The sequence below is a fragment of the Uranotaenia lowii genome, chromosome 2 (genome assembly GCF_029784155.1).
Source record: "Uranotaenia lowii strain MFRU-FL chromosome 2, ASM2978415v1, whole genome shotgun sequence".
NCBI lineage: Eukaryota > Metazoa > Arthropoda > Insecta > Diptera > Culicidae > Uranotaenia > Uranotaenia lowii.
In genome coordinates, this window is record NC_073692.1 from 22555918 (window position 1) to 22582287 (window position 26370).

At 34.9% G+C, this 26370-nt stretch overlaps 1 protein-coding gene across 1 annotated transcript in view; it reads right to left on the reverse strand.

The window, feature by feature from the left end:
• The window catches only part of LOC129741151 (uncharacterized), a 380499-nt gene that overhangs the window by 157403 nt on the left and 196726 nt on the right, over positions 1-26370 (reverse strand). The window lies entirely within an intron of this gene.

Below are 26370 nucleotides of genomic sequence, written 5' to 3' on the forward strand. Positions count from 1 at the left end.
GGTGGTATTCAGCACTGTTAATGAGGCGTCAATATGTTCGACCGCATCGACTCATTAACAGTGATGAATACCATCCTTAAAAAAGTTAGCTCATTTTTGAAGCCTAATAACTTTCTTATCTTAACTCTAATTGAAATGCAGTCTTCGGATGAAATATTTTTCATAATTTAGGCTTTCAGAAACCCATTTTTGAAAGAAATCGACCGACGGGAACCAAAGTTATTGATGAAAAACTGGTTTTTCATGTTTCTCCCGAACAAAATGTCTCAAAATCCCATACAAACTTCAGGCTCGTTGAGCGACCCCTTCCCGTGGTCCGATCTGGCCCAAATTTGGCATGAGATCTTGTACTAGGACTAGGATCAATTTCAGCCTGCAGCGCATAACATTTCACAGGTTTTGAATTTCCCATACAAATTTGGGGCAGTCTAATGTACAGTCAATATTTTTTTTTGAACAGTGACCATCGCTTTCCATTTTTGTCACTCCGGCAGCGAGACCTTCGAAATTCAGTCAGAACATTTTATTGTGACTGACAGATTTTGAAAATATCAATCGATTTCGCATGTCCCGATATTTTTCGATGTAGTTTAATTATTTTCAAAATATTAAAAGAATTTTATACAAACTGCCGGTTCAATTTATCTGGAAAAGGGATTCCACGTTGAAACGGGAAAAGAACTCTTCCTCCTAAAATGTTTATTTTATATAAAACTCTAAATTTCGTAGTTGAAGTATGAAATCCCAATCTAAATTTGCTAAACTCATAAGTTGGTCTTTGTTCTGAATTGGATCATGGATTGGATGTGTCATACTAAATTCCAACGCGACAAATGTGTCTACAAGTGTTGGCGTACAATTATCAAAAACTGTCATCACCAATCGTTGCTGATACACGGGAAAAAGTTCCTTGCAATTAGAATGTGCAACGAAAAAATCGGTTTTCCGAAGATTTTTTGACACAACAAAATTTTCCCCCGCAAATGGTCACATGAAAAACGACATGCGGCTAAAGAAAATTTGTTTTTCTCTAGCAGTAGCCGGCTTAGTTACTGATAATTCTAATTTCATTCGATCAGTTTTGGGGAGTCAGTTTCAACCAAATTGTTATTTTCAACAAAACATTTAGCTATGACAATTTCGTTTGACGAACAATCAGTGATAGTAGGGACTGTGATATTTTCATTTCAGAAAATTTCGTTGACCAAAACAACACGTGGATAGGAAGTGTGGCAAACCTACTAAGATATTTTGGAAAAACTCGACTTTGAATTTTCTCCCGAACATTCGCAGCTCTGGCAAAGGCTATGTAAATCATCTAACTCATTGGCGATGTGAAGCATTTTATTTTATATTTTTTTATTTTCATGCTACAGTTAAATAGCTTTTAAATAAGCAGTCAAAAACTCTGGAAATAAAAAAAATACAGGTACATGTTAGGTTTGTGGTTTGTTTTTATGAAATGTACTGCGAGAATAAGGGAATATTAATCTTCAAAAGTTATATTTTTCAGAACCGCCAGTTCTGGTCATTTCAGAATAAATAATTTGGTTTTCCCATACAAATTTTCATAAAAAATTTAAACTCGATGCGATTATTCAGTACTCAACGAGTCGCTTTCAAATTTTTTAATGCTATGTTCAGTAGTAAACAAACCGAAAAAAATGGCTTGGGAGATGCAATATTTTATAAAATAAAACTTTTCATACAGATCAAGAACGGATTAAAGGGGAGGGGGGCAAAAGGGGCAATTGCCCCGGGCCCCCGGCTCAGGAGGGCCCTCCGAGGAAAAAAAATTAACATTTCTTTAACCATACTACCACAAATCCATGAAAAGAAATCAAAACTAGAAAATCTGAATGGAAACTTGAAATATAAAAACTAAAGAGCCCCCGTGAAATAATATCTAGATTAGTTTTATCTTAAAAAAGTCAAGGGGATCCCCTAGAGTAAGCAGTGAAAGAGCTCTCCCTCATTTTGCGAGCTGAGAATATCGAAATCTTCTGGACAAAATTCGAATTTGAAAAAAAAAATTAAGAAGAATATGAGGCAAAACACCTCAAATTTCCATTTTTTATCGAAACGATATTCTGTACAGAACAGGTAAGATAAAGAAAAAAACAATTCCATTACATTCAAACGTCTTGCACAACAATAAAGTTTGTTGTTTCGTTAAGTTTCCAAATTATGGTTTACTTCTCTCAAATAGCAGCTAATTTCGCTTTATGATAAATATTCCAGAATTTAATCCGGATATTATTCGGGTTAATACCGCGTATTATAATAACTTTTCACCTTTCAATCATTATTATTGAAATTTTCATTGGTTTATAAATTCTAAATCCTTTTTCCTCCCAATTTTTGAAAGTAAAATCTTAAAAAAGAAAACTGTAGTTGCTTAAATTGGACAATCGACAATACAGGATTTCTTTATTGAATTTTCCATTCCAATTTCTGTCTTAGACTTGAAATTTGTATTGAAACATTGTCAACTGATTAAACCAAAATTTTATAATCTACTGAAGTGAATATCTTGAATTCAGTATATCATTTTCCAAGTGATGATTCTCAAATTATCATAAAAAACGATCTGATAGTTGAGTTGCTAGTGTCATTGAGTGATTTTCTTATTATGAATATTTCTATCTTAATCTTATCTTTTTCCAGATTCAATTCATTGGGATTTTCAAGTCTTGTGTTGTTTCTTCAGTTACTGAAGTCCATTTTCAACATTTTTCTGAATTTTCAAAATTCAGGATATTTGTTTAAGGTACTAAACCTAAACTAAAGGATTCCTTATCTGATTTTTTTCAATGATAACTGATTCTGTGTTTTAAACAACTAATCTTTATTCTCAATGTTTTTTTCAACCGATTATTTTTGCACTAATACCCCCTTTAGCTTTGAATGCATCGAATGAGACTTTCGTCATATTTAGAATAACAATTTGATAAAAAAAACTTTATCTGATGAGAATCATATTCAAAAACATCTCTTGAAAAGATTTTTTTGTGTTTCAAAGACATAGAATTGAAATTCACATTTGGTGCAATTTCTGCCTTTGCTCTGATTGTAACTTTGTACTTTCTTTTAATTTAATTCATATTTTGTTTCTCAAAACTTAATTTGAAATTATGATTTTGATTTGGGACACTGAATTTCGGTTCTCAATATAACGTGATTTGAAGTTTTGAATTCTTAACCTCTTATATCTGTACCTCTATGGAATGTGGATTTAATTATTTTTTTTTATTTTGTTTTCTATGTTTCAAATCTTCATGATACTTCCTAATTGTCAATAGGTAAATATTTTTTCGAATAAGCACAAACCAAACGATCAATGATGATATTATACTGAAATCATCTCCAGTTTTTTTTTTGCGTTTGAAAGGTTTTGTATTTTCTGGGTAGCATTGAAAAAAAAATCGAATTATAGGGGCCCCCCTAGAAAAATTGTCCTGGCCCTCCGATGGCTTATTTCGGCCCTGATACAGATGTACAGTGATCGAAATCTTAAAATGTCGATATTTTCAATTCCTCCAAATTTTAGAATTTCAATAAGTTCGTTGGAAAACTGATAATATCGAGATCATTTTAAAATTATTTTTATTTCTTAACTTAGTACTAGCAGTAGTAGTAGTTGACTGCACTGCTTACTTTTAGGCTGTGACAAAAAAAAAATACTTCATGGATATGAATGTAAGCTAGGCATAATTCCTTTTCATAAGGATACGTATACAGGATTAAATGCCTCAGTAGACTGAGTCGATTTGGGGTCATTTTTGGAATTTCTCAAACCCTGGGATCTCAAAAGCTTCGTTTTGGTCCAAAACTCATCCATGATTTTTTGCAGAATTTTTAAGTAACGTTTACATGAGTAAATTTGGACTTTTAGGTTTGTATGGGAAAATTGAATATTTTGTACTGAAAAATCAACATCATTTTTGTTTCTTCTGTGCAACCGAGCCAGCTGGTGGTTTTTGTGCCAATTTATAAAATTCCTAAAGGAAATTTTCCGCTGAACAACTTTGCCGAAGACTGTAAATTCGTATCTTATTAGACAAAAAAGTTATTAGCTGTTAATCAGGGGTATGTCTTTTGGCATTGATAAACAATAAATTAAATTGACACCACTGTTACGTGCCTTGCGAGGTATTGCATGACTACTTTTCATGCAATACTTCGCGGAGCACAAGCAGTGGTATCAATTGAATTTATTGTTAATCATTAAAGACATACCCCTGGTTAACAGCTAATAACTTTTTTGTCTAATAAGATACGAATTTACGGTCTTCGACAAAGTTGTTCAGCGGAAAATTTCCTTTAGGAATTTTATAAATTGGCACAAAAACCACCAGCTGGCTCGGTTGCACAGAAGAAACAAAAATGATGTTGATTTTTCAGTACAAAATATTCAATTTTCCCATACAAACCTAAAAGTCCAAATTTACTCATGTAAACGTTACTTAAAAATTCTGCAAAAAATCATGGATGAGTTTTGGACCAAAACGAAGCTTTTGAGACCCCAGGGTTTGAGAAATTCGAAAATGACCCCAAATCGACTCAGTCTAATGCCTCAGCCCGACTTCAAATTTTGAAAGATCAGAACCGATTTTTGAAAATGGCACAATTAAAAGGCGGTATTTTTGAGAATAGTATCGAAGAAATCATTCTTTTAAAGTGCGACACAGAGATGTTTACGTTTTGATGTTTGCGATGCTTAACGGTTCCTGGTTTTTTTTGGAAATAAGTATGATTTCATTAAATAAACAATTGAAATGATTTTGTTGAGAGATTTTGCATTTAGAAATTTTTTGAATTAATTCTATTGAAGTCTAAATTTGTACATGAAATTTAATTAAAACTTGATGATAAATCTAGAAGATGTTTTGGAAAAAAATGAACAGAGTCAAACCATATTAGCACATGATATGTTATAAAATCAGCTTCAATGGCGTACTGCATTAAAATCAATAATTTGAAAACGAAAACATTTAGTTTCTTCGATTCACGTACGTAGTTGACTCAAAATAATTCCAAAGCTTTTGTCATTTTCTTGATGACTTTTAAAATAAAAATTTAAAAATTATGTTTGTTTTTCAAAAAATATGTTTGATCCAATTCAGTCAAAAAGTTAGTATTCAGTTAAAATTCAACTAGATAACTTTTTCAAACTTAAAACCTTAATACATTTTTTTTTTATTTTTTTTCGTGCATCCTTACCACAACTTGATCTTATTGGATTCAAAGTAAGTTATTTCAAGACGGGAACTGTAGCAACTAAGAAAAAACGAGCTTAGGAAGAACATCATTCCCTTTTCAACAAATTTTAAATTGATAAAAATAGTTGCATCAACTGTTTTTTTATATGTTTCACAAATCAGTAAGTGAAACGATGCTCCCATTTCTTTACCCATCGTCAGAAGCAAAAAAAGTCATGCAGCTCATTTTTTTTTCAGCAGCTGATTAGAAGAAAGCTACGGCTGATGATGAGTGAAACACGCAAGAAGATTCGTGACGCGAATTTGATTATCCATTCAATACGTCTCGTAAAGTTTATTTAAAAAAAAGGATTTAAAAAGACAAAAAATTTCTTAGCTCTTTTTAAAAAACATTTTCCTAAAATTCTTAAACCACTTTGAATGGCAAAATTTCCGTTGGATGGAAGTTGAGAAGCAGTAAGCAGTAATCCAGAGATTTACACAAATCCGGAACGTTGAAATAATGGTCAGAACTGACCGATAGTAGGTTGAGGCACATGGAATTCTACTTGAGCTATCATTTTTTCAAACAAATGATCACAACAAATTCAATAAATTTTTATTGATTGACCCATGTTTCTGGTGTAAAATCAAACTCTAAATAAGCCAGTTGTTTCACCTAATGGCACCCAATCTGGGAGGTGCTGCGTTTAACAAAATGTTAGAAATATCTTCCCATACAAATTTGGACAAGTATAATGGGCCTGACATGGAATTTTTCTTGAGTGCCTAGCCTAGTTTAAATTTAAAACGGAACTTTAGAAGCCCAAAATCACTGTTAGGCTACAAGAGTGGCAATGGATGTTCGTATGCACTCAATCAGACTTCTTTTAGGAGTGCCTCACAGCGCTACAAATTTAGATTTTGCGACATTCAAAAAATACCTAAGGATAGAACAAAGGTTCTCTGGAAAATTGAAATTGAAATATTCATTTTAAATGACTTAAAAAATCCTGGAAATATCGGGTATCTATATATTACCTCGAAAAAAAAAAGATTGGTCAAAAATTTTAGGCCAAAGCTTAAATTTAATTTCCATTATTTTTTTTATTTTTAAATTAGTTCGAGAGTCACCCTATAGGCTGGAAGATTCTTATAAAAAAATCAAGATGTCTAATAAACATTAAAATGATTATCAAATCGCGGTCCAAATACGAGATATCTCGTTTTATTGTTTGCCGCTAGTGTGTTCCTTTAAGAAGCATAACTCAAATGATGTGAGTTTGATAGTTTAATATTATTCAATAAAAATAATCAGAACCTTTTAAGTAACTCAAAAATGCAAAAATTTAAACTCGATGCGATTATTCAGTACTCAACGAGTCGCTTTCAAATTTTTTAATGCTATGTTCAGTAGTAAACAAACCGAAAAAAATGGCTTGGGAGATGCAATATTTTATAAAATAAAACTTTTCATACAGATCAAGAACGGATTAAAGGGGAGGGGGGCAAAAGGGGCAATTGCCCCGGGCCCCCGGCTCAGGAGGGCCCTCCGAGGAAAAAAAATTAACATTTCTTTAACCATACTACCACAAATCCATGAAAAGAAATCAAAACTAGAAAATCTGAATGGAAACTTGAAATATAAAAACTAAAGAGCCCCCGTGAAATAATATCTAGATTAGTTTTATCTTAAAAAAGTCAAGGGGATCCCCTAGAGTAAGCAGTGAAAGAGCTCTCCCTCATTTTGCGAGCTGAGAATATCGAAATCTTCTGGACAAAATTCGAATTTGAAAAAAAAAATTAAGAAGAATATGAGGCAAAACACCTCAAATTTCCATTTTTTATCGAAACGATATTCTGTACAGAACAGGTAAAATAAAGAAAAAAACAATTCCATTACATTCAAACGTCTTGCACAACAATAAAGTTTGTTGTTTCGTTAAGTTTCCAAATTATGGTTTACTTCTCTCAAATAGCAGCTATTTTCGCTTTATGATAAATATTCCAGAATTTAATCCGGATATTATTCGGGTTAATACCGCGTATTATAATAACTTTTCACCTTTCAATCATTATTATTGAAATTTTCATTGGTTTATAAATTCTAAATCCTTTTTCCTCCCAATTTTTGAAAGTAAAATCTTAAAAAAGAAAACTGTAGTTGCTTAAATTGGACCAATCGACAATACAGGATTTCTTTATTGAATTTCCATTCCAATTTCTGTCTTAGACTTGAAATTTGTATTGAAACATTGTCAACTGATTAAACCAAAATTTTATAATCTACTGAAGTGAATATCTTGAATTCAGTATATCATTTTCCAAGTGATGATTCTCAAATTATCATAAAAACGATCTGATAGTTGAGTTGCTAGTGTCATTGAGTGATTTTCTTATTATGAATATTTCTATCTTAATCTTATCTTTTTCCAGATTCAATTCATTGGGATTTTCAAGTCTTGTGTTGTTTCTTCAGTTACTGAAGTCCATTTTCAACATTTTTCTGAATTTTCAAAATTCAGGATATTTGTTTAAGGTACTAAACTAAACTAAAGGATTCCTTATCTGATTTTTTTCAATGATAACTGATTCTGTGTTTTAAACAACTAATCTTTATTCTCAATGTTTTTTTCAACCGATTATTTTTGCACTAATACCCCTTTAGCTTTGAATGCATCGAATGAGACTTTCGTCATATTTAGAATAACAATTTGATAAAAAAAACTTTATCTGATGAGAATCATATTCAAAAACATCTCTTGAAAAGATTTTTTTGTGTTTCAAAGACATAGAATTGAAATTCACATTTGGTGCAATTTCTGCCTTTGCTCTGATTGTAACTTTGTACTTTCTTTTAATTTAATTCATATTTTGTTTCTCAAAACTTAATTTGAAATTATGATTTTGATTTGGGACACTGAATTTCGGTTCTCAATATAACGTGATTTGAAGTTTTGAATTCTTAACCTCTTATATCTGTACCTCTATGGAATGTGGATTTAATTATTTTTTTTTATTTTGTTTTCTATGTTTCAAATCTTCATGATACTTCCTAATTGTCAATAGGTAAATATTTTTCGAATAAGCACAAACCAAACGATCAATGATGATATTATACTGAAATCATCTCCAGTTTTTTTATGCGTTTAAAAGGTTTTGTATTTTCTGGGTAGCATTTGAAAAAAAAATCGAATTATAGGGGCCCCCCTAGAAAAATTGTCCTGGCCCTCCGATGGCTTATTTCGGCCCTGATACAGATGTACAGTGATCGAAATCTTAAAATGTCGATATTTTCAATTCCTCCAAATTTTTAGAATTTCAATAAGTTCGTTGGAAAACTGATAATATCGAGATCATTTTAAAATTATTTTTATTTCTTAACTTAGTACTAGCAGTAGTAGTAGTTGACTGCACTGCTTACTTTTAGGCTGTGACAAAAAAAAAAATACTTCATGGATATGAATGTAAGCTAGGCATAATTCCTTTTCATAAGGATACGTATACAGGATTAAATGCCTCAGTAGACTGAGTCGATTTGGGGTCATTTTTGAATTTCTCAAACCCTGGGATCTCAAAAGCTTCGTTTTGGTCCAAAACTCATCCATGATTTTTTGCAGAATTTTTAAGTAACGTTTACATGAGTAAATTTGGACTTTTAGGTTTGTATGGGAAAATTGAATATTTTGTACTGAAAAATCAACATCATTTTTGTTTCTTCTGTGCAACCGAGCCAGCTGGTGGTTTTTGTGCCAATTTATAAAATTCCTAAAGGAAATTTTCCGCTGAACAACTTTGCCGAAGACTGTAAATTCGTATCTTATTAGACAAAAAAGTTATTAGCTGTTAATCAGGGGTATGTCTTTTGGCATTGATAAACAATAAATTAAATTGACACCACTGTTACGTGCCTTGCGAGGTATTGCATGACTACTTTTCATGCAATACTTCGCGGAGCACAAGCAGTGGTATCAATTGAATTTATTGTTAATCATTAAAGACATACCCCTGGTTAACAGCTAATAACTTTTTTGTCTAATAAGATACGAATTTACGGTCTTCGACAAAGTTGTTCAGCGGAAAATTTCCTTTAGGAATTTTATAAATTGGCACAAAAACCACCAGCTGGCTCGGTTGCACAGAAGAAACAAAAATGATGTTGATTTTTCAGTACAAAATATTCAATTTTCCCATACAAACCTAAAAGTCCAAATTTACTCATGTAAACGTTACTTAAAAATTCTGCAAAAAATCATGGATGAGTTTTGGACCAAAACGAAGCTTTTGAGACCCCAGGGTTTGAGAAATTCGAAAATGACCCCAAATCGACTCAGTCTAATGCCTCAGCCCGACTTCAAATTTTGAAAGATCAGAACCGATTTTTGAAAATGGCACAATTAAAAGGCGGTATTTTTGAGAATAGTATCGAAGAAATCATTCTTTTAAAGTGCGACACAGAGATGTTTACGTTTTGATGTTTGCGATGCTTAACGGTTCCTGGTTTTTTTTGGAAATAAGTATGATTTCATTAAATAAACAATTGAAATGATTTTGTTGAGAGATTTTGCATTTAGAAATTTTTTGAATTAATTCTATTGAAGTCTAAATTTGTACATGAAATTTAATTAAAACTTGATGATAAATCTAGAAGATGTTTTGGAAAAAAATGAACAGAGTCAAACCATATTAGCACATGATATGTTATAAAATCAGCTTCAATGGCGTACTGCATTAAAATCAATAATTTGAAAACGAAAACATTTAGTTTCTTCGATTCACGTACGTAGTTGACTCAAAATAATTCCAAAGCTTTTGTCATTTTCTTGATGACTTTTAAAATAAAAATTTAAAAATTATGTTTGTTTTTCAAAAAATATGTTTGATCCAATTCAGTCAAAAAGTTAGTATTCAGTTAAAATTCAACTAGATAACTTTTTCAAACTTAAAACCTTAATACATTTTTTTTTTATTTTTTTTCGTGCATCCTTACCACAACTTGATCTTATTGGATTCAAAGTAAGTTATTTCAAGACGGGAACTGTAGCAACTAAGAAAAAACGAGCTTAGGAAGAACATCATTCCCTTTTCAACAAATTTTAAATTGATAAAAATAGTTGCATCAACTGTTTTTTTATATGTTTCACAAATCAGTAAGTGAAACGATGCTCCCATTTCTTTACCCATCGTCAGAAGCAAAAAAAGTCATGCAGCTCATTTTTTTTTCAGCAGCTGATTAGAAGAAAGCTACGGCTGATGATGAGTGAAACACGCAAGAAGATTCGTGACGCGAATTTGATTATCCATTCAATACGTCTCGTAAAGTTTATTTAAAAAAAAGGATTTAAAAAGACAAAAAATTTCTTAGCTCTTTTTAAAAAACATTTTCCTAAAATTCTTAAACCACTTTGAATGGCAAAATTTCCGTTGGATGGAAGTTGAGAAGCAGTAAGCAGTAATCCAGAGATTTACACAAATCCGGAACGTTGAAATAATGGTCAGAACTGACCGATAGTAGGTTGAGGCACATGGAATTCTACTTGAGCTATCATTTTTTCAAACAAATGATCACAACAAATTCAATAAATTTTTATTGATTGACCCATGTTTCTGGTGTAAAATCAAACTCTAAATAAGCCAGTTGTTTCACCTAATGGCACCCAATCTGGGAGGTGCTGCGTTTAACAAAATGTTAGAAATATCTTCCCATACAAATTTGGACAAGTATAATGGGCCTGACATGGAATTTTTCTTGAGTGCCTAGCCTAGTTTAAATTTAAAACGGAACTTTAGAAGCCCAAAATCACTGTTAGGCTACAAGAGTGGCAATGGATGTTCGTATGCACTCAATCAGACTTCTTTTAGGAGTGCCTCACAGCGCTACAAATTTAGATTTTGCGACATTCAAAAAATACCTAAGGATAGAACAAAGGTTCTCTGGAAAATTGAAATTGAAATATTCATTTTAAATGACTTAAAAAATCCTGGAAATATCGGGTATCTATATATTACCTCGAAAAAAAAAAGATTGGTCAAAAATTTTAGGCCAAAGCTTAAATTTAATTTCCATTATTTTTTTTATTTTTAAATTAGTTCGAGAGTCACCCTATAGGCTGGAAGATTCTTATAAAAAAATCAAGATGTCTAATAAACATTAAAATGATTATCAAATCGCGGTCCAAATACGAGATATCTCGTTTTATTGTTTGCCGCTAGTGTGTTCCTTTAAGAAGCATAACTCAAATGATGTGAGTTTGATAGTTTAATATTATTCAATAAAAATAATCAGAACCTTTTAAGTAACTCAAAAATGCAAAATTTGTAGGAATCCTTCCAGTGATTTCTGAGATACCGTATGCTGAATTTTGGCTTTTCCCGTCTCAGATTTCTTCGCGGTCTCAATATGTAAACAAGTCGTTTCGAGCGGTTTTTGTTTTATTTTATAAATAGGGCAACTTTGAAACATTTCATACCGGTTTTCCGAAATATGGCCAAGCCCAGAAAGTCGATTTTTCACTAAAAATTTTTGAACACCAAATCTCCATATTTTATGCATTTTTTAGTTACTTGGCATCAAAATTAAAATGTCTGTTTTCAACTTTTCCGTTCGCGTTAGTTGATTGATTCGGAAGTAAAAATACTGAAACTTTAAAACTCAAAATCGAGTCCGAATCAAGCTGAAACTTAATGGCCAGTTTTTTTTTTTGACAAATCTACAAAATTTATATTGTCGATTTTTGGAACGACCTTATTGATTCCATTTGATTCCATCTTGGAAAATTCACTAATTTGCCCTTGAATGCCTACATTTACCACGAGCAAATGGTTGAATTTTTACTACCTATTTGCTTAAAATTCTTAGCTCCTAATTTTTTAAATTTTCAATTGAATCATAATGGGACAACTAACTTTCAAAAATCAAATAAGTAAACAAAGTTATAAAATTGAAGTAATTTATCCCTCTACAGCCCAACTAATGAAACCTTTTTGACAAGCGCTATTCCTAAATACTACAACTGAGAGAGGTGTTTGAACAAAAGATAATTGGAAATTGACCCTTTTTTTTCGGAAAAATTATCAATTTTGTTGCCATAGAAATTCATGTGTTTTTCATTCTAAAAATTATTGTCTTTGTTATTTTTATTTGAAAGCAGTCATCTTCTTGACAAGTTTTAAGGCAGTTTAAAAATGTAGTAATTTTGTTGAGGACATCAACATCGTGGAAGCTTATCCTTAAAAGTTATAAAAAAAAATTGTAAAAATTTACAGTTTTTAACGATATCTTCTCAGGCCAAACTTATTCATACAAACTATGTTTAACAGAGTTTCGAGTCACTTAAAATGAAACAGTTTTGTGGAACACACTTCATAAAAACACTGAGAACAGACGTACAAGCTGACCCCCGAAACTTGTGTAAAATTTCCAACGATCGTTTTGATCCATTTTTTGTTTTTTGGCTGGGCCACCAGATGTCTCCAAACACACCAAAGAGAACTGTCAAAACCAAACTGAGAAAAAAAACTAAATTTTGGTCAGTTTTGAACAGGTCGTATGAACTATTTGGCATGTTTCAAGAAACTTGCTGTTAAAGTTTCCTAACACTTTCATTCGGTTGCATAATGGAAAAATATCTTAAAAGTTAATCGCTATTGCCTGGAAGCTGGAAGTGCTGAATTTTGGACAATGGGATGCAAAACTGACACTTGAAAGTAATCCATTGAGATGTCTAGAATCAGTTCTGATGGGTAAAACTGATCGTAAAGAATGTTCCTCATTGACTAGATATATAGACGATTCGTCCTCTGACGATAACCGTTCAAGAAGTGCAAAAACTTATTGTAAAACTGTTTTTTTTCGACTTCCTCAGTAGTGCAAAAATAAAGAAGTTCATAAAAGTTTATCACCGGTACTTTTTATACGGTTTTTACCTATTAAGTTTTTTCGAAAAATGAAACAACTTTGGGGGACATCTGATAATGGGTGAAGAAAAGTAACCGTAAGTACCGTATAAAATAAAGGAATTGAAAATCTGTCCTGTCAAAGGAAACTCTTATTGCATTTATCTAGCAATAAATTAAAATCGTCTATTTTAGAGCGGCATTAGTTTTAACCATTAAAGAGTTCATATACGATTACGCCTTTTCGAAAACTGGGCACTTAAAAATTTGATTAGTAGCTTTTGAACGGCGCCATAGTTGGCACTGTTTCAAGTCAATTTTCAACGTATTTTTTGGATGTCAGCATTTGAAATTTTACACACTTTTTTGAAGATTTTTTGTTCGAGCTTGTACGTCTGTTCTCTGTGATAAAAATAATCAGACTGATACTGATATTGAAAAAAAACTAAGAAAATATTTCTGTTTTTAAACACCTGCATTTTTCTACTTCGGGTGAGTTCGTAAAAATATGAAGTTAACAGTGGCCAATTGTTTGCTTTGTAGCTCTATAATTGATTTAAGTTAGTAATTTTCAAGGATTTTGAAAGCCAATTATAACCATTACCTAAATACATATTCCATGGTGCACTTTTGTTGTCTTAGCTCACTCTGTGTCTGACTCTCCGTTATCGAAAATATTGGATAAAAATATAACCCCCTTATTTGTACTAACGATGGTCCCTAGCAAACAAGCTGGATTTAGACCAGAGTTCTGGAATGGCAGTCGAGCTACTAATCTTGTTGTTCCGAGTACAGAAATATTAGCTGCAGCCATGGAAAGTGGAAGGAAAAGGTGCCTGTGATAGAAATCGGAAGGAAAGTCACGCTATGAAGATGCCACTTACCGCCAAAATCTTTCCGGAGACATTTACGTGCTTAGACAGGGCGAAGTTTTGGGTGGCGGCTTTCCAGTGTTCCATTTTATGGACTCCAAGTAGGTGGATCATGTTACTTCGGAAAACTTTGCTGAAGAATTATGACAAGTTGACGCAAAAAGCACTGGCTGGATGGTTGGTCGAGACGGGACGAATTATGAGCTTAACATCAATTTAGACAATCACACTGGATGAGCTTTATAGCACAAATTTTGGGATTGGTTTCAAATTGCAAACGGGCTAGAATCATAAAATTCTTTGAGAAAATTTTATCACTTGAATCATATCTTTAAAATTTGATACGCATTAATGCACTCAGCACCCAGAAAGGATCTGAAGCAAAAGATAACGGGCGTTCCCTCCAGCAGGTCCGGGTCTTCTCGCAAAGCAGATAATCCTATCCCTGCAATGTGCTCCAGTTTTGCTTCATGAAGTAACTTCCTGCGGGAAGCGTCATTGCAATCCCCATCGGCAGCATCGTCCTCATATGTGAGCGTTTCGATTCCTTGCATTTGCCGCAGACTTTCGCATTGCCGTAGCTGTCTTGCGGAAACCAAAATAATTAACCGATGCTGCTCGTCTCCCTTGGCTCCGGTAAGCTCCCGGAATCTCTTCACGGTTCCGCCACGCAAGGATGCGAACATTATGATCCGGATGCCAAGGCACCGGGACAGGGCTAGGACGGTGTTTAGGAGTGCATCCCTCAAGGGTTGTTCCGGCGATGGATCCGGGAAGGTTTCCGAGATTGATGGAATTTCGCAGGGATTCAGAACGGGGACGAAAAGCGATGGTGCCTCAGGCTTAGGTTCCAGGGCTTCCGATGCATCGTAGAAGTGTTTCGGAATATACCACGGTAGATCGCACGGCTTGTTGGTGAACGTTGATGTAAAAAGATCTTCTAAAATGTGATGAACAAAACTTGAGGCACGGGAGTCCATATTGCTGAACCATTCGAATTTTTACTGGTTTTTTTAAACTGCGAGCAATAGTCTACTCTAATTTTATTTCTCCATTTTTCTAAAAATGATTTCACAGAGTGTGAGAAACTCAAAAGTATCGTAAATTAATAAATTTAGCGGAAGCTAGGAGATAAATTAAACGTTATAATAGCATAAATCAACCATCTTGAAACTATACTGCCCAAATGTTCCGTTGATTAATTTCAAACAAGCTATCCACCAAAAAAGGAAAACATTTCCAGCATTTCCTCCAATGAGCCGGACCAACTAACCGCATCAAATGCCTCAGCCGGAGGAAATACGGAATTGTAAAATTAAACATTAGAACTCCTGCGGTCAACCACCGGACAGATCGGAAAGTTCGGCTTCCTCCTCCGGTCATTCGTTGATGAAAATTGAGAAAGCAAACAACTGATCCGGTGACCGTTGTTTCTATATCTAGGGCATCAGGCCCGGTCCAGTTCGGTCAAACCAGCCAAAGGAAACCGAGTGAATCAAATGAATGAATGAATTCGAAGAATGATGACGATTGAGTGCCTTACGGTAGAATTGGTCAAACCTAAATACACACTGAATTCGGAGGGTGAGATTAAACTTGAATGGGAAACTATAAAATACAAAAATTGTCAGATATTGAAAAAAAAACGGAATTTCTTAGCACAATAGTTTATTTTTATTTATGTACGAATACTTACCGTAAAATGGGGAAACTTTGACCTACATGATTTTTTTTTTCACATAATCATCAATAACAAAGTCTAAATTTTAAATATCTAAATATTTCGTCTTTTTTGCAATTATGTTCTCATTCATTCTTTTGTCAAACATTTTTTCGAAAAGTTTATTGAATTTTAATAAGGTTTTTGACAAAATACAGTGTTTCAATGATTAACGGAAGTCATTATCTTCAGCTCGTCAGCTAGGATTTCAAAATGGCGCCATTAAGGATTTCAAGATGGCGTCAGATTGTAAAATTCGACTTCATTTAGTTAAACTCTTTCTCCCAATACTCATATTGTGGGGATTTTATGCGATTTTTAGTCATTTAATACATTTGAGGTTCAGCGGAAGCCGCCATCTTGGATTTCAAGATGGCGTCAGAAAACGAAATACGACTTCAATTCATGGTTTATTGAAACGGTAAATCACAACCAATCCCTAATTTATTTCTTTTAAAAAGTCTGTCCAAATTTACTGCACTAATGATTAACAACTCAGAAATGAGGAACTCATCCTTCGCTTGCGTGAGAAACGTCAAATTTCAGCTATTTTCATTGCTCTTATAAGTATTTGAAAATATTTTTCCAGGCTCGTTTTCAATCAATACCATTATGTTTGCGATGTCATTATGTCAAGAATTACAATTATATTTATGAAAACAAATTTTTCGCGATTTTTTAAAAATCTTTTTTTTTGCATAGAAATTAATATTTAGTTTAAGATACTATTTTCTACCTGGCTAGTGAACGGTAGACAATGTGCAACTGGAGACCCCATACACCCAACCGTCGGGTAGTGGTCATATCACCTCTTGTCTGCAACTCCGATTCTCTACCTCCCCGTGGTGCTAGCTGGGGTGCGAGCAACCTTAGCGGAGATCGGGAACCCAACCCCGGTGGATGCTTTGGTCGCATGCAGACTGAGTTAGGGGGCTTCGTACGCGTCTGTTCTCCATGTCAGGGGCGGCGTGCGGAGTGCAACAGCGTCCTGGTGGTGTTCGGGACCCAAAACAGCAACATCACGACGGTCCTCCTGCGAGATAGTGGGGTTAGCTGCGGGCCTTGCGAGTCTGTGACTACAAAAAAACATAAGCAACGAACAACGAACAACAAATTTCGGATGGAAATCGGCAAAGACCCACGCGACGAAAAGGGACTAGCGATTGGAAACTTGGAACATGGAACTGCCGATCTCTAAATTTTGTGGGCAGTACCCACGTGCTCTCCAACGAATTGAAGAGCCGCAAATTCGACATCGTAGCGCTGCAGGAGGTATGCTGGAAGGGCTCCACGGTACGAACGTACCCAGATGGTCGTGCCATCTACCAGAGCTGCGGCAACACACACGAGCTTGGAACAGCTTTTATAGTGATGGGAAAGATGCAAAAGCGCGTGATCGGGTGGTGGCCGATCAACTCACGAATGTGCCGGTTGAGAATCAAGGGCCGATTCTTCAACATCAGCATCATCAACGTGCACAGCCCTCACCTCGAAAGTACCGGTGACGACAAAGACGAATTTTTCGCGCAGCTGGAGCGTGAGTACGACCGTTGCCCAAAACATGATATCAAGATCGTCATCGGGGATTTTAACGCTCAGGTCGGCCAGGAGGAGGAATTCAAACCGACAATTGGAAGGTTCAGTGCGCACCAGCTGACCAACGAAAACGGCCTCAGACTTATTGATTTCGGCCGATATTGGCCGTACGTAGTACCTTTTTTCAGCACTGCCTCCCACACAAGTACACCTGGAGATCACCGTACCAAACTCAATCACAGATCGACCACGTTTTGATCGACAGCCAGCACTTCTCGGACATCATCGACGTCAGATCCTGTCGGGGCGCCAACATCGAGTCGGACCATTATCTGGTGATGGTGAAGATGCGCCCAAAACTCTCCATAGTAAACAACACGCGAAACCGGCGCCCGCCTCGGTTAAATATCGCGCGACTGAAGCAACCTGAGGTCGCGGCAGACTACGCGCAATCGGTCGAAGCAGCGCTGCCGGCAGAGGGTGAGCTTGACGAAGCCCCTCTTGAGGACTGTTGGGATACCATCAAAACAGCCATCAACAGTGCTGCGGAGAACGTCATCAGTTATGTGGAGCGATCTCGACGAACGACTGGTTCGACGAGGAGTGTAGGAGGGTGATGGACGAAGAGAATGCCGCGCGGGCGGCAGTAGTGCAAAGAGGCACCCGTCGAAATGTGGAAAATCACCGACAGCGGAAGAGGCAGCGAGTCCGACTTTTCCAGGAGAAAAAGCGCCGCCTGGAGGAGGAGGAGCTCGAGGAGCTGGAGCAGCTGCATCGTTCCCAAGAAACACGAAAGTTCTATCAGAAACTCAACGCATCCCGCAAAGGCTTCGTGCCGCAAGCCGAAATGTGCCGGGATAAGGACGGGGGTATCCTGACGGACAATCGTGAGGTGATCAAAAGGTGGAAGCAGCACTCCGATGAACACCTGAACGGCGCACATGTAGGATATCAAGACGGTGGGGGAAGGTACATCGCCGGCGTAGCCAACGACGAAGAGGAGCCACTCCAAACGACGAGTGAAGTTAAGGAAGCCGTTCGCCAGCTGAATAGAAACAAGTTGGCTGGGAAGGATGGCATCGCAGCTGAACTCATCAAAATGGGCCCGGACAGGTTGGCCGATTGCCTACACCGGTTGATAGTCCGGATCTGGGACGTGGAACAGCTACCGGAGGTGTGGAAGGAGGGGGTAATATGCCCCATCTACAAGAAGGGCGACAAATTGGACTGTGAGAACTACCGAGCGATCACTGTGCTCAATGCCGCCTACAAAGTGTTGTCCCGAATCCTACTCCGCCGCCTAACGCCACAAGCAAACAGATTCGTGGGAAGTCACCAGGCCGGCTTCATGGAGGGACGGTCAACGACGGACCAGATATTCACATTACGGCAAATCCTCCAAAAATGGCGGGAACACCAAGTCCCTACGCACCATCTATTCATCGACTTCAAAGCCGCATACGACACGATCGACCGTAACGAGCTATGGAAAATCATGGGCGAGAACGGCTTTTCCGGGAAGCTGATCAGACTGATCAAGGCGACGATGGATGGAACGCAGTGCTGTGTGCGGATCTCGGGTGAATTGTCGAGTTCATTCGAATCGCGCAGGGGGCTTCGACAAGGTGATTGTCTATCCTGGATCCTAGGAACAAGACGAGCGGGGGCGCAACGAGCGAGGTGGTTAGACCAAGTGGAGCGTGATCTGGCGAACGTGGGGTGCCCAAGAAATTGGAGAACGGTTGCTATGAACCGAGTGAATTTTAGGAATTATGTTCGTCAAGTTATGTCGTACTAATACTATGTAAATAAATAATAAAAATAAATAACTATTTTCTACCAAAAATCTTGACTAGCAGTCTAAAAGATGCTCATAATATGGCTAACACATAACTATGTCATAAACTTTTCCTGATCACATCTCAATACTGCAACCATCATGGTCGCTGGAAAAAAATAAAAAAAAAATATACTCGAAAAACTGACGGAATCGAAAAGAACAAAAAAATTAAAAATTAAAATCTAACATGTTTCATAAAAGCATTTAATAGCTTTTGAAAATAAATTACTCCATTTGGCACCACTTTGCGTCATGCAAAATCAAAGCTTCAACATCTCAGAGTTGATTTTTGATGGAACGTATTTCTCAATATCGGTATGAGGAAATTGCATTTTATATGTGCTTTTTTTCAAAATTGATCATAAGCATACACGGTTTGAGGTAAGGGCTGAGGCCTTTTTCAAGATGGTGCTCGTCTTGAACTGTCACTGTATGCTTATAGTAAATTTTCATTGATTGAAAAATATTTAAATCACATTAGTGACTACGATCAAATGATTAACACAAATTCAAATTTCATGTTTTGAGGTTCTTTTGATCAGCATTAGAGTGTCTTACCTGGGATTTCTCGGGAATACAAAAATAATCGGGAATTCCTGAGTCCCGGGAGCTACCGGAGCCAATAAAAAGTGCTAAATTACCGTACAACGGAGTAACATTGATCACCGGGGTAGCTTTGATCAACATGATTTTTTTTTCAGATAATCATCAATAACTAAGTCTAATGTTAAAATCTCTCAAAACTTTTTTCTACGTTTAAAAACCAATACCTAAGTGGAATTTCAAATTGGGAAAAGTCGGGTTTGTTTCTTAAAATTGCAAATGTACGTAAAAATGTTATTTTAAAATCTAGAAGTTTCTATTTTTTCGAAGGCTCGCAAACAAACACCCGTCCTGATGAAATTAAAGCGTTTAGAAGCAAACAGGTTGATTTATGCGAGAGTTCAACTTTTCTCCTTAGTAAATGTGTAGTTTTTGTTGTAGTTTGAGGTGAATTTTTGATGTTTAAAAAATAGAGACATTTTTCAAGAGTGAGCCAATCTAGGACTGGCTGATAAATTTTGAAGGTAAAAATAAAAGAGGAACAGTGCGAGGGCCTAGGAATTTAAATGAAGGCGAAATTTCAATTGTTTTTGTTGTGAAAATGATATAAGTAATGTTAAAAAATTTAGCCCCCTAATTTATGCAGCATCATTGTCCATTAGACTGAGTCGATTTGGGGTCATTTTGAAATTTCTCGAACCCTGGGGTCTAAAAAGCTTTGTCTTGGTCCAAAACTCATCCACGATTTTTTACAAAATTTTTAAGTAACGTTTACATGAGTAAATTTGAACTTTTAGGTTTTTATGGGAAAATTAAATATTATGTACTGAAAAATCATCATCATTTTTGTTCCGTCTGTGGAACCGAACCAGTTGATGGTTTTTGTGCCAATTTATAAAATTCCTAAAGGAAACTTTCCGCTGAACAACTTTGTCCAAGACCGTAACTTCGTATCTTATAAGGAAAAAAAGTTATAAGCTGTTTAACAAGGGTATGTCTTTTCGCACTGATAAACAATAAATTCAATTACTGGTTTTTAAAATATGAAACATGTCACATTCCCGTTTACAAAAAAAAATCGAAAAATATTAAAAAAAAAGTGATAAATCTTACTCCAGATTATTTTTTTTCCCTCAATACTGGTTAAAACATTGATTTAAAAAAAACCTTATGATCAAAAACTTAGTGTACAAGTGAAAACAACAAAAAATCCATAAAACCAAACAGTTTAAATATAGACACGTTAAGAAAAGAAACTCAATGTTCTATTGTGCAAAATTCATCATATAAAACTCCCTTTCGCAAACTGTTGACAGCAGCAAAATCATCGGCAAAGAAATGACATATTTTGAAACAAAAGGTTAGTTATCTGAAAACCTTCAAGATTTGATAAATAGCTTAAAATCTAGCTAGCTTACGTTTATCGATAGTAGAACATCTTCCTTAATTATTTCAAATTTTTGCACCAAGAATCAGTCAAAATTGTTGTTTAAAGCACTTAGTTTTTGGGTCCTTCGTTATATCATTACTTCTTGCATGAAGCTAAGGTTTTGTATGCAGTAGAGTGTTAAAATCTTCAATTTATATTTTTCCGGGATCGCGAGAATGCCCGGAAAATGGATCGTCAGAATTCCCGATTCAAAAACATTCGTAATTGAAAGTTGGACGATGGTGCTGCATACATTTAGGGGCAAATTTGGTAAACATTGCCTAGAAGATTGAGACTTCAAGATCACATGAAATTTGAAATTTGAAATCATCATACAATTCTCTGGGCCTTCCCAAAATTCACATTTTATTTTTTTTAATTCTAAAATTTGATAGAATTCCTAGCTATTTTTCTTCTTATAATGTCGCTACATTTTAACTAATAAAAAAATACACAATATAACAAAAAATATCACTGTATCTAATCACATACGGAAGAACTATTGAAGTATCCCATAAAACAACCTGTTAACTCTCAAATGCTTTGATTTTGTGCTAGGTTTGTTTGCGAGGCATCGAGAAAAAAATATAATTTAACATTTTTAAACTAAATTCCTTTGGAAATAAAAATTTACGTAGAGAAATGAATCCAACTTAGATGAAATTTCAGGGACTACATAAGAGAAAATGGATGTTGAAAAACATGCGAAAAATGATGAAATTTCATCTAAGATAGATTCATTTCTCTACAAAAAAAAAAAAGTTTCGCTGACTGAATGTTTGAGTCAAGACCCATCTCTGGGTCGCAATTTAAAAATAAAAATTTACCTTTTTAAAACTCAAATTATAAGCTTTCAAAGGTAAAACAAAAAAGAAAAAAAAAACAAAATAAGAAAAAAAACTAGTAAGATTAATATGCGTTTAAATAAAACTGTAACTATACTCATAACTGGATTTAACGAGATCCATAGTAATAAATCATAACTAAATAAGATAAGTCAACATCGAAATATGAAATATGATTTATTCATAAAAGCAATTTAGAGTCGTTGGGCCCTTTCACCATATATTGTGGATGTTTTATGCGATTTTCAGTGATTAACAAAATGTTGAAGTTCAGCGGGAGCCGCCATCTTGGAGGTCAAGATGGCATCCGAAAGTGAAATTCGATTTATATTCGTTTAGTCCTATCACCCAATAGGCTCATATTTTGGAAGTTTCATGCGATTTTTAGTCATTTACAGCATCTTGGAGTTCAAGATGGCGTCAGATTTTGAAATTCGACTTCTTTATAGCCTAGCCTTTTAACCCAAACTTAGGTTGCCAGAAATTTTTCAGCACGTATCTGGACCGGATAAATCCAAACAACTTTATATAAAAACCAAATTTTGTCAAAACCCAGGAATTACTCAACAAAAATAAAAAAAAAATTGAAAAAAATGTTTTTTTTTTCAAAAATCATAGGCAGATTTTAAATCGTATTTAAAGCTTCCAAAAAACCATTCATTATTATTTTTATGAAACTTGCTACTCAACAAATTTTGTTTTTGAGGCATAATTAGAAAAATTGACAACAAAATTATCTTCGTTTGATTTGACAAAATAAGTGAATAAATTCAAGAAAAATACGTGCATTTTTCAAATGAAATTTGAGCAACCGGTCCGGGCTTGGCAGTTTTCAAATTTTACCCAATACTTATACTGCAGGGGATTCATTTGTTCCATTAGTTTGCAGCATTTGAAGTTCAGCGGAAGCCGAAGAAATTTGGCTTATTATAATTTAGCCCTTTCAACTTATACCCATATCACAGACAATACACATACGTTCAAAGTTTTCTAATCAATCATAAATAATGATTCCCAAACATCTTCTGACGGTTGAAAATGATTTTTTGATGGTTATTTTGAAAACTTCCCAACTTTAAAAAGTAGAACCAGTTCAAAAAATTTAAAAGAAGTTTGTTCTTTAAAATTGAGACCGCCTTAAAAGCTTTGGATTTATTAGATAAATCTTCACACAAAATATGTTCAAAGCGTAAAGTCGTAAGGCTATGATCAATTAGAATCCGGGCAGTAACAAACGTGTGTATTTTAAAAACTATTCATTTGATCGAAAATCTTTCTATGGAGGAAATGAAGGTGTTAATATGACATTTAATGTAAAAATACAAAAAAAATCATTAATGATTTCAAGAAATACTCTATTTTTTTATAAAATCTCTTTTTTATCTTAGCACACTTTTTAGTCATGTATTGATATATTTTTTTTATCACTGAAGCAAAACCTTTGCAAAATCAAGATATTTTACACAAACTCACCTGGAAAAAGCAATTGGAATCTGGATGGTCCTCTTCATGAGTAGGCATCTCGAAGAATTTGATCTCTTAAATCCGGTTTTAACATAAATTTTTTTGTCCATCAGAACGCATCTGTCATATTGCTTAAAAACCGGATGCACAGATTGCGGTCTGGAACTGATCATTATTAGTTATTTTCTTGGTGTCTACTAGTCAGGCAACACTTTTTGCCTGCCGGAAATGGATTTTTTGCATTATTTAAGGAGTCTGCATTCAGTTATCCCCAATAACCATGTACTTTTTACCATATTTAAGATCAAGGGCTGCAATCCGATGGTTGGTTTGAACTTCGTGTGAATCCTAGAGTGGCTCCTTATACTACTAAACCATTTGGTCCGAAAAAAAAAAAAAAGAAAAAATTAACAGTTCATGAGCTTTGAAGTCAACAATGAAAAATTTTCGAGGCGCAAAATGCGTAAAAGGAGCAAATTTGTTCAAAATTTTTTTTACCATGTCTTTTTGCATCGTAAATATCGCAGTTTTGCATATCCGAGCTCTATTAACGTAGCTATCACCGAAGTTAAGTGCCCGGATACTAAATGATCATAGCCTTATATAAATTACTTTATTTTTAAAGTTCCAGAAAAACAAAAAAGCTCAAAAAAATAGTTATTTCTTTTTAAGTTCCCAAAAATATTAAAAGATTTAATTTCTACGTTTAATTTTATATTGTTAGGCTTTCCTTTTTTTTTAAATAATATCACGTTCCTATGTACTTACGTAGTAACAGTAAAAATCTAGCTTTTGGCGAAAAAAAACAATTATAACATTTGAAAAAACCATTCAAATGGGAAATCACCTTCATAACTGTTTCAGTACAAAATTCTTCGAAATTCGAAATTCTGGAAATTCTTCACATCGCTGACAGCATTTGCTGTTGACGACAATTTCGTTACTAAACCGTTTGACAGAGGAAAAAATCGCAATCGATACATTACCTTTGGGTGTACAACTGAGGGGTGCATCCCTTATCTCCTCTGAAGGGAAAGGTTTCCAATCGATAAACCGAATCGAAAACAGGAATCAATTTTTTGAGAAGATTCGATGCGGTTTTTCTAGCCCGGAAGATATCCGATACTGGTAAAATTCAAATCAATTTGAATGTGGCTTTTATAGCTTGTGGCCCTTGCATCCGCCCGAAGCTTGTATTGTGTTTTGTGCTAGAAAAATGATCCCAGGAGTACATGCTTTTCTAGAGCTTGATAAGTTCATTCAATTTGTACCTTCGAGATAAAATGACAAAAGTTAAAATAAAATTAGACTTCAAGAGTTTCAAGTTAAGATTAACAATCCATTGGGCGATTAATAGTCACAACCTTCTCTTAACCTTTACTCACAACGAGTGTCACCTGGGATAATAGTCAGGTGAAAAGTCAGCCCAGTCATCCGGAAAGGTGTCAACGACTGGTCCACAGCTCGACCATCTTCCGGTGAAAAGCAAACATCATCACGTCCGGCCAAGCATGACCCCAGTTCAAAGGCTCCGGAAACGGATTGGAAATTGACCATTGACGGCCGAATAAATGTTTTTATTCATTCAGGTTCAATTGTTAATCTGCTTTTAAAAACTTTGCTGAATTTTCGGTTCAACTCTAATATTGGTAAAAAAAACATTTTTTAAAATTTTATCGTTCAGACTTTTCAGTCGCCCATGGATGAAAACTTCAATAGTGCTTCAATAGTTGAACGGACTTGTCGGATGCTTTGGAATGTGTGGGTGTGAGGCCTTCACACGTGCACTTTTCCCCCCACTACTGATGGTAAACATTTTATTACAAACCCTTTCAATCGGCTTTTCTATACTGTAGATGCATCCAAGCCTGGGATTTTGTAGATCCTGATATCCCTCCAGAGTGGCTCGGCGGGCACGATTATGGTGCTGAATTATTAATGCTGAGTTTACCACCATCATCGGCAGGAACAAACACGTTTACTATCCCGAGCAGACTTTGATGCCTGAATCGATAGCAAACAGTAACCAAAATAAGCCATCGATGTCAAACTGATAGCATAATTCAGCATCGCATTTTTCCCGATGCCAACATAAGGTTTCATTGAAGCATCAATATGACGAAATATGATACCAAATCAATACCTACATAAGGCATTGAGACCAAAATGAAAGCACTATTTGGTTTTGCATTTTCTAAGATAACAAAAGAAGGCATCATTAAGGTTTCATTTACTACGGTAGAGTAGAAAAGTGAGGTCAAAATGATAGCATTATTTGGTATTCCATTTTCTGTGATGAAAAATCAAATTTATTTAGGTGTTTGAAATTGAATCGAACACGAACACAAACAGCAAGTTCGTCCATCATCGGAAAAGTTTGCACAGTTTAAGTGTTCATTTCTCAGTGATTGCAAAAATAGGCATCATTTAGGTATCATTATTTTGAAAACAGATTTTTTTTTAAGTTTTGAAATTTAACTTTGATTGAAAACAAACAACATACTCAGCATAGTGCACGGATAACATTGTATTGATTTCTCTGTCATAGCAAAACAAGGCATCGTTAAGGTATCATCGAATCGATCTGATTTCTTAACGTTTTTTTAAACCTTATTGGCTAGCTTTTACAAAGCTCGCGTGAGCTTTCATTATGTCGTATGATACATCTCAAGAATTGACAGAAGCTGCTCCAAAAATTATCAAAACAACTTTTAAATTTGTATTTCACATATGTATGTTATCCAGGGTACAAATATGCTAAATGGAAGAAGTTGTAACTACACAGCAAAAAAACTGAATCCTTAACAGCACTGAAACGGAAATCCGTTAACTTTACATGACATGGAATGCGATTATCTACACACTACCAAAAAAATCAGGAAAATTACATCACATATGATGTAAATAAAAAGAAGCATCACATATGACGGAATTTTCCGTGCCAGGTGAATATTCAACGTTCAATAAAATTAAGTACTGTAATATTGAAGAGCATGTAATATTAAAATGCATGTAACAAAAAAA